This window comes from Solanum lycopersicum, chromosome 3 (genome assembly GCF_036512215.1).
Source record: "Solanum lycopersicum chromosome 3, SLM_r2.1".
Taxonomy (NCBI): domain Eukaryota; kingdom Viridiplantae; phylum Streptophyta; class Magnoliopsida; order Solanales; family Solanaceae; genus Solanum; species Solanum lycopersicum.
Genome location: NC_090802.1, coordinates 11,359,638 through 11,366,817, shown reverse-complemented (window position 1 = coordinate 11,366,817; position 7,180 = coordinate 11,359,638).

The window sequence follows — 7,180 nt, the reverse complement described above, 5'->3', positions numbered from 1 at the left end:
GATGGTCCATCCTGCACATACCGTCATACTTGTCAGAGACTCTCCTTCAGGGTTCTCCATATAAACATAGTCTAAGTAACACACGATGGACCCCATGACGGTCCATCGTACTCACGATGAGCCATCACCTGGTCCGTTGTGTTTCTCTGTTACTATAATAATGTCATTTTATTTTAATTTTTTTATCTATTTTGGGTGGTTTTGCTTGTCTTGTTTGCTCCTTCTAGTACTAATATTGATCCTTTACAGGTATTATCTACTATGGCACCAAAACAAGATCGAGTCTATGCACGCGGGCCATCGAAATCTGTCAACCTGTCTTCCCGCCTGGTCATTGGCTCTGATGATGAGCGTGACCCCAAGTACGTTCCACCAGGCACTTCCACCCCATCCCGTGCTGCACGTGCTGCCAGAGCCACACCCAAAAAGGTGGCGTCCAGCGTAGTCGCTGCCTCCCAGTCTGATGAGGAGCGCACACTGACCGGCACACCTTTTGGGTCAGCCACTAATGACGAAGGAGAGTCTGGATCCTTAGGAGTTTCGTAGTCGGAGGAAGCCTCTGGATCTGCTGAGGTTCCCGCATTTGCCACAGGTGCAGCGTCGGCCTCGTCTGATGAGACTGATAGTTCAGAATCCACACTTGGTTCACCAGCTCGTGCTCTCACCCCGGTTACTGACCAGCCCAACCGGTGGTGTGTCGACGGGCAGTTTCAAGTCTATTCTGATGCAATGTTCCTGAATGACAAAGGAGTTATGACTCAGACACTTACATTGGAGCGGCGGATCCTTACGAAAAGTCTCCCGATGATGCCTGAGATCCACAATCTCTTCACCAGACATCGACTGGAGTGGACAGCACTTCCGTTGGGATGTTATAGTAAAGAGCTGGTACGAGAGTCCTATGCATACTATGTAGCGACTCTCCGATCACAAATTGATAGGCGGGCTGCCCCTGCTAAACAGGCCCCACTGGAGCAGGTACGAGTACATGGCGTTCAGGTTGATATCTCCCTGCCTGCCATCCACCGGTTTCTATACGGCGAGGATGTTGATGCTAATTGAACCCCTCTCACTGTCGAGTGTGACTACCGATGGCAGATTGTTAAAGATGGCCAATTCCTGTGTGAGCCATCACTGAGAGAGACCACCAAGAGGTGGATAGCTCTGCACTTGTCCGTTGATGAAGAGGGTGCCGACTAGTGACCGAGCCGAATGGGGCCATCAAGAAGGCCAACCTGACTTTCACGGCGATGTTTTTGTGTTGATTGTCCGCCACTGCCTTTCCCCCACAGCCGCTGATAATATCGTCACATGGGATCGAGCAGTACAGATGGCGGCGATGATAGCCGGGTTTGAGGTGGATTTTGCGTGACTTCTACAGGCGGTCATGCACGAGAGGGTTTTTAAGGTCACAACTACTTACCCTTTTCCGTGCATGATATTTCTCTATACAGGTCCGCAGGTGTGCCTATATGGCACGTTGATCAGCTCAAGACCCCTTTGGGCACTGTTGATATCGGCCTCATGAGGGATGATACCAATGAGTTGGCTCCACGCAGAGGGCCCCGTCAAGAGTTGCCTCCACGCAGAGGGCGCCGTCTAGAGTTGCCTCCACTTGTTGACAATCTGGCTTATACGGTAGCAAAAGTCCGCACGGCTACGCAGGCGTCTTCCACTGACACTACCCCGGTCGAGTCTATCCCGGGTAGTAGCACTGCCACGAGCTCCTCTCGCTCAGCCCTTTTACCCGCTCTGATCCCGCTTTCTAGGGTACAGAAATTAGAGGCGCAAATGGCTACACTTCTGCATCATATCCAGCCTTGGATGCAGAGGTATATTGCTGAGGAAGAAGAGCGCTTGGAGTGGAGAATGGTCCAGCACACAGAGCGGATGATCGCTGAGGTTCATCAGCGCTTGGACGCTTTTGAGTTGCGGGTGCTAGCCTGTCCAGCCTCTCCGGTGGATGTATCGACCCTTCAGGCTGCGGTCGACAATCTTCACGCAGATATTGATATGATCTTAGAGGCTAGGGTGCCTGAGTCTGAGGCCCCTTCTGTAGAGCCTTCTGAAGACATAGTGATGACGGCCCTATTCGCCACTTTAGAGATTCCACCACCTCCCCCTCGAGAGCATGCCAAGAGGCGTAGGGGTCGAGAGGAAGATGAAGCTCGAGCACGGAAGAAGGAGCATCGTGATATGGAGGCTGCGAGTAGAGCCTCGCTTGTTGAGGAGGAGGCATATCAGATGAGAGCAGAAGAGTTAGCTTCTGGGGCGTCTAGCTCCAGAACTGTGGAGATAGAGGGAGGCACATCTGATAGTGTTGTTGATGCTGAGGACACCACTGAGGGTGTCTAGATTGCAGAGGTAGTGGGTTCCGGGAACCGGACCCACTAGCTTGCTGATCGTCGGCGCTTTGCGCCCCAGGTTTTCTTCACCTGCCAATCTAGTATTTCAATTTTTTTATGCATTGGGGACAATTTCATGTCTTTTTGTTGGGGGTGGGGTAAATGGAAAGTGAGTGCTAGAGTGAAGTCTGAGTAGCCCAATTCACTATCCTCTTTTAGGGTTTTCTTGCCTGTGTTCTTTTTCCCCGAGAGAGTGATTACTTTTTCTGTTGAACCGGCATGTCTATATCCTGTGTACATAGTTTAATTATGGAGCATGATGGCTAAAATGATATCTTGATAAAATGGAAAATGATGCATGACTAGGCATAGTAATTGATAAATGTGTGGCTCTAAGCATGACATAGAGGTACACCACTGCATGACCCTAAGTCTAAAATTCGAACTATGTGTCTGATAATATGGTAGAGTGATGAGATGTCAAGTGAGTGTGAGGAAGATTTGAATAGTCCACTATTTGTACTGAGCTAGAACTTGCCTGGTTAGTCCTGCTAAAAGTAAGCTATAATAGACAATTAGGAAAGGATCATAGTCTCTTATTCAATATAGCCCATTTTTATCCTAAATGAAAGAAAACCAAATGAAATTTATCCTTATTTGATCCAAATGATTTGAGCTTAAATTAGACCTTTCTTTTTCACCCAGCTGATCTTTTCGGGGAATAATGAGTTGGCCCTGGTCCCTCCTTGGACATGTGCACCTCAGCTTATGCCAAAAGCATAAGTTGAGAGTGGCTAATGTAGTAAACAACCTTTTTATGGCCCTGGCCCAACTTTGGGTATTGTGTACTTTGACTCATGGCAAAACCATGAGTTGAGGGTGGCTATTATGAGGAATGCTCTGGAAAGTGGGGTTGAAAGAACAAATAGAAAGAAAGAACAAAAGTAAAGTGACTCAAGAATTAATTGAAAGAATAGTAATAAAAAAATTACAAGAAATACAAGAAAGAAAAGAAGAGAGTCACTTACACAAATCAAGAAAAAAGGGAAAATAGCAAGGTGAAAGAATATGGGAAACTGGGCAAAATAAAATGATAGAAAATGGTGTTTAGCCGATATGTCAAGGAGGGAAAAAAGTCACTAAAGTATACCTATATATACCCTACCTGACCCTGAGCCTGTGTTACAAGCTAAGAAAGTCCTATCGTGATCATAAGGGTTGTATAGCGAACTTAAAGCAGTGAAAATAAGGGAAAACTTATGGCAATAGTTATGAATGAGTGTGAATTTGTTTTGAGAGTGAGTGTTGAAAAGTATTCCTTATACTCAAACTGAAATCATTGTGTGAAAAACGAGGATTTTGTTTTGAAGTGAGGACACTAGTTGCTGTACATGAAATATTAGCACCTCGGTGAGAAATTGAAGAGGATAGGTGTTAGTGCATGGTGAGTCTGTGTCATGGTCTGATTCCACATAATTCAAGCCTAATAGTGATAGCATGCATAAATATGATGAGATTAATCGAGATTGATAGCCAAATGATTGGAACGGATAAAACATGGATACTATTGTATAAAGATTGTGTATTGAGTCATAGTGCGTCGCTTGAGGACAAACAACGAATTTAAGTTGAGGGTGTTGATATACCGTGGTTTCACGGTATTATTAATACTTTGTCCTTAAGTTTAGTGTGTCCAAAAGCCTTTTTGTGCTAATTTTTATATAAGTTTCTCCTTATTTGCAGGAAATCTTTTCAAAGATGAATGCGGAGGTTTTTGAGCGAAGAAATGCCTCAGCTTGGTTCAAAAGCCTGAAAAGTCCTTCAGCACATAATATGAACAAATATGGGGATAAAAGATCACATTGTCTTAGTCTTCTACTAGGTTGTACAACCCCAACAATTTCACCATTTATATTTGTAACATCTTGCAGCTTGAAATAACTAAGAAACTAAAAATTATCCTTTTTCTTTTAGGAAAGAAAAGGGAAAATCTGGAAAAAATTCTAAGTTAAGAAAGTGAGTTTTGGTCATCTTCAAACAACCATAACATCTAGATCAGGATGAGTTAGAGGTTCTTCTGAATATGGGTGAAAAAATCTTGGAATAATCTTTCCAACTTCGCTGAGTTTGCGTGATTTCAATATCGTATGAGTGAGTTATGATTTTCGAAAGTTGAGTTGTTGGATTGAGGAAAGTCCCAATTCGGATTTAGGAAAGGACAAACTAGTCTTTTCACCAAATTATTTTCTATTTAGTTTTAGGGATTTATTGGCGTAAAAACTAAACTAGTTCAGTTTCAAAAAGTTAGCATTACACTTAGGGATTGGAGAAGAGAATAAAGAAGAAATAAAGGGAGAGAAGTCAAGAATTCACCCAAAACGTCAAGCTTTGCGAGTGGAATTCGTCGGAGGTGATCCCTATCAAGGTGTGAATCTATCTCAACGTTGGGTTCGTTCACCCACGTGCCAAGCATGTTTGATTAAGCGTGATTTTAGCTAAAAATATTTGATTTTGAATGTTCCTCTTGAATTGCTTCTGTTCATGAACATGGGTTAAGATTAAGATTTCCTTGAGAATTAAAGTGTTGTTTATTGAATTCTTTCAGTTAGATCATTGTGTTTATGATTTTGGTACGTTAATCTAAGGATAATTTGAGAAAAATAATTGATTTAAAATGATTTAAGATCAAAAAGCAAGAGTAAAAGTTTGTAAGATTTTACCTGAAGTAACAAGTAGCGCGACACGCCCCCATAGCGTCAGGCAGACTGGCGTGTTGCGCCTGTAGTTCGCCCGAAAGTAGCCTCTGAACATGAGTTATGGCACAACGCGTCATCAGTGTGCCTCGATCAAGCCCTAGTCATTTGAGGCTGGAATGACGCACCTCGGATGCGCTCAAATTAGCATTTTTCGCCCAAATTCAATCGTTCAGTCCATTTTAGTCCTTCTAAAGTGTTTTAACACTTCCTATTGATTCGAACTTCTGTAAATGACTTCTAAACCTATGGAAGTCATCTAACAACATGAGTTTCAACTTTGAATCCAAAACTTCAAATTCAAGGGAAGTTAAGGGCCAAGTTAAGAAATTAAGAAGCAAGTTAAAGAAAGTTCCCAAAATTTCTAGGGTCTTTTAACAAACGTTTTAAATTCGTCTTAAGGATCAAGTTGCAAGTTAAACAAAGATTAAAGAGTTGAGTTCATTTCTCAAAATTTATGAAGGAACTTAGTATTCCCTAAGATTTACAAATCACATTTGAGGAAAACCAAAAAAGGAAAGCTAAGACTTCCAAAAAGGGCCTTTGGGCTAGCTTTTAGTAAAGAAAAAACTATGATTTCCAATAGAGCTTTTAAGCTAAGTTTGAGAAATTATCTAAAATCAGAGAAGAAGTTGTTTTCAAAAACATATTAGCTAAGCATTTTAGGAGTAGTATTGAGCCCCGATATGGGACTCGAGTTCATAATAACTCAAGCCCCCATAAAGGCATAAATCATGTAGCCTTCATGGACAAAATACTTTTTAGATGATTCCTTAGTTCTTTTTAGCATAAACTAGTGGATCCACTTAGTATTTCAGGTTCTACACTGATGGTAATGTATAGACAGTCCTCTTGCAACGTGAGGTAAGACGTTGTACTATCACTTAGGCTCATAGTGATGGTTTTCGGTTAGAGAATCTCCCGCATAAACTATATTACTTCATATATAAGTAAAGTTGAGTTTGTTTTTATATTTCTTTAACGAACTAAGTGTTTTCATTGTTCCACAAGTTTTTATATATTGAATGTATCTTATTGATTTATATTAAGTCAAGTTATTCATGAGTTGAATAGAGACAAGATAAGTGTTCCTTCTTACTCTTTTTCAAGCTTAAGTTTTTATTAGCATTTCAACTTTCATACTTGTACATCCAATGTACTGATGTCAGTTAGCCTGCATCATCTTATAATGCAGACGCATTTAACTAGGATTATCATCATCCAGCGCCTCGTTGATCCAATCGAGCACTCAAAGTCAAAGGTAAGCCTCCTTGCATTCTGGAGGACATCTTTATAATTCTGTTATTGTCTTTAGTTTTCAATTATTAGGATGATTGGAGGTAATGTCCCAAGATCCATTTATATTATAGAGGCTTCATAAATAGTTAGACATAGTTTTGAATCTCTCATCTTTGTGCTGCAGATATTTTGTTATGAGTCTTAAGTGTCATTTTGGCCAATTTATTATTCTTTCAGTTATCGAATGAGAAATTTTTATTAAGTTAAGTCTTCACTGAGTTAAGTAAACCAGCCCAATGATCTGCTCGAAGACGACAATGGTCTTTAAATGCTGGCCACGTCCACAATGTAGGCTCGGGGCATGACAATATTAAACTTGTAAGTAGGTGGCGAGATACATTGCATAATTCAACTAACAAAAAGGAAACCCATTTTCAAAAGTAAATATTGGAAATATATTCATTCCACTCTATCGTAAGCTTTTGTCATGTCTATTTTTAAGGCCATAAATTTATCGTTCCCTCTCCTCTTATTTTTCATCACATGTGTACAGTCATGATCCAAGACAACAATATCAACAATATGTTTACTCCCTACAAAGGCAGATTGATTATGAGAGATTATACTAGGCAAATACTTTTTTAATCTTGCTTCGATAATCTTAGTTATAATTTTATTTATGGTAGAGCGCAGACTAATAGGTTTAAATTAACTAATAACACTAGGATTCTTTACTTTAAAGATTAAAGTAATAAATTAAGATTAAAGTAATAAAAGTTTCATTCCAAGAGGGTAAGAGATATCCTGAATGGAAGAAACTTTTAACAACAACTATAATGTTTG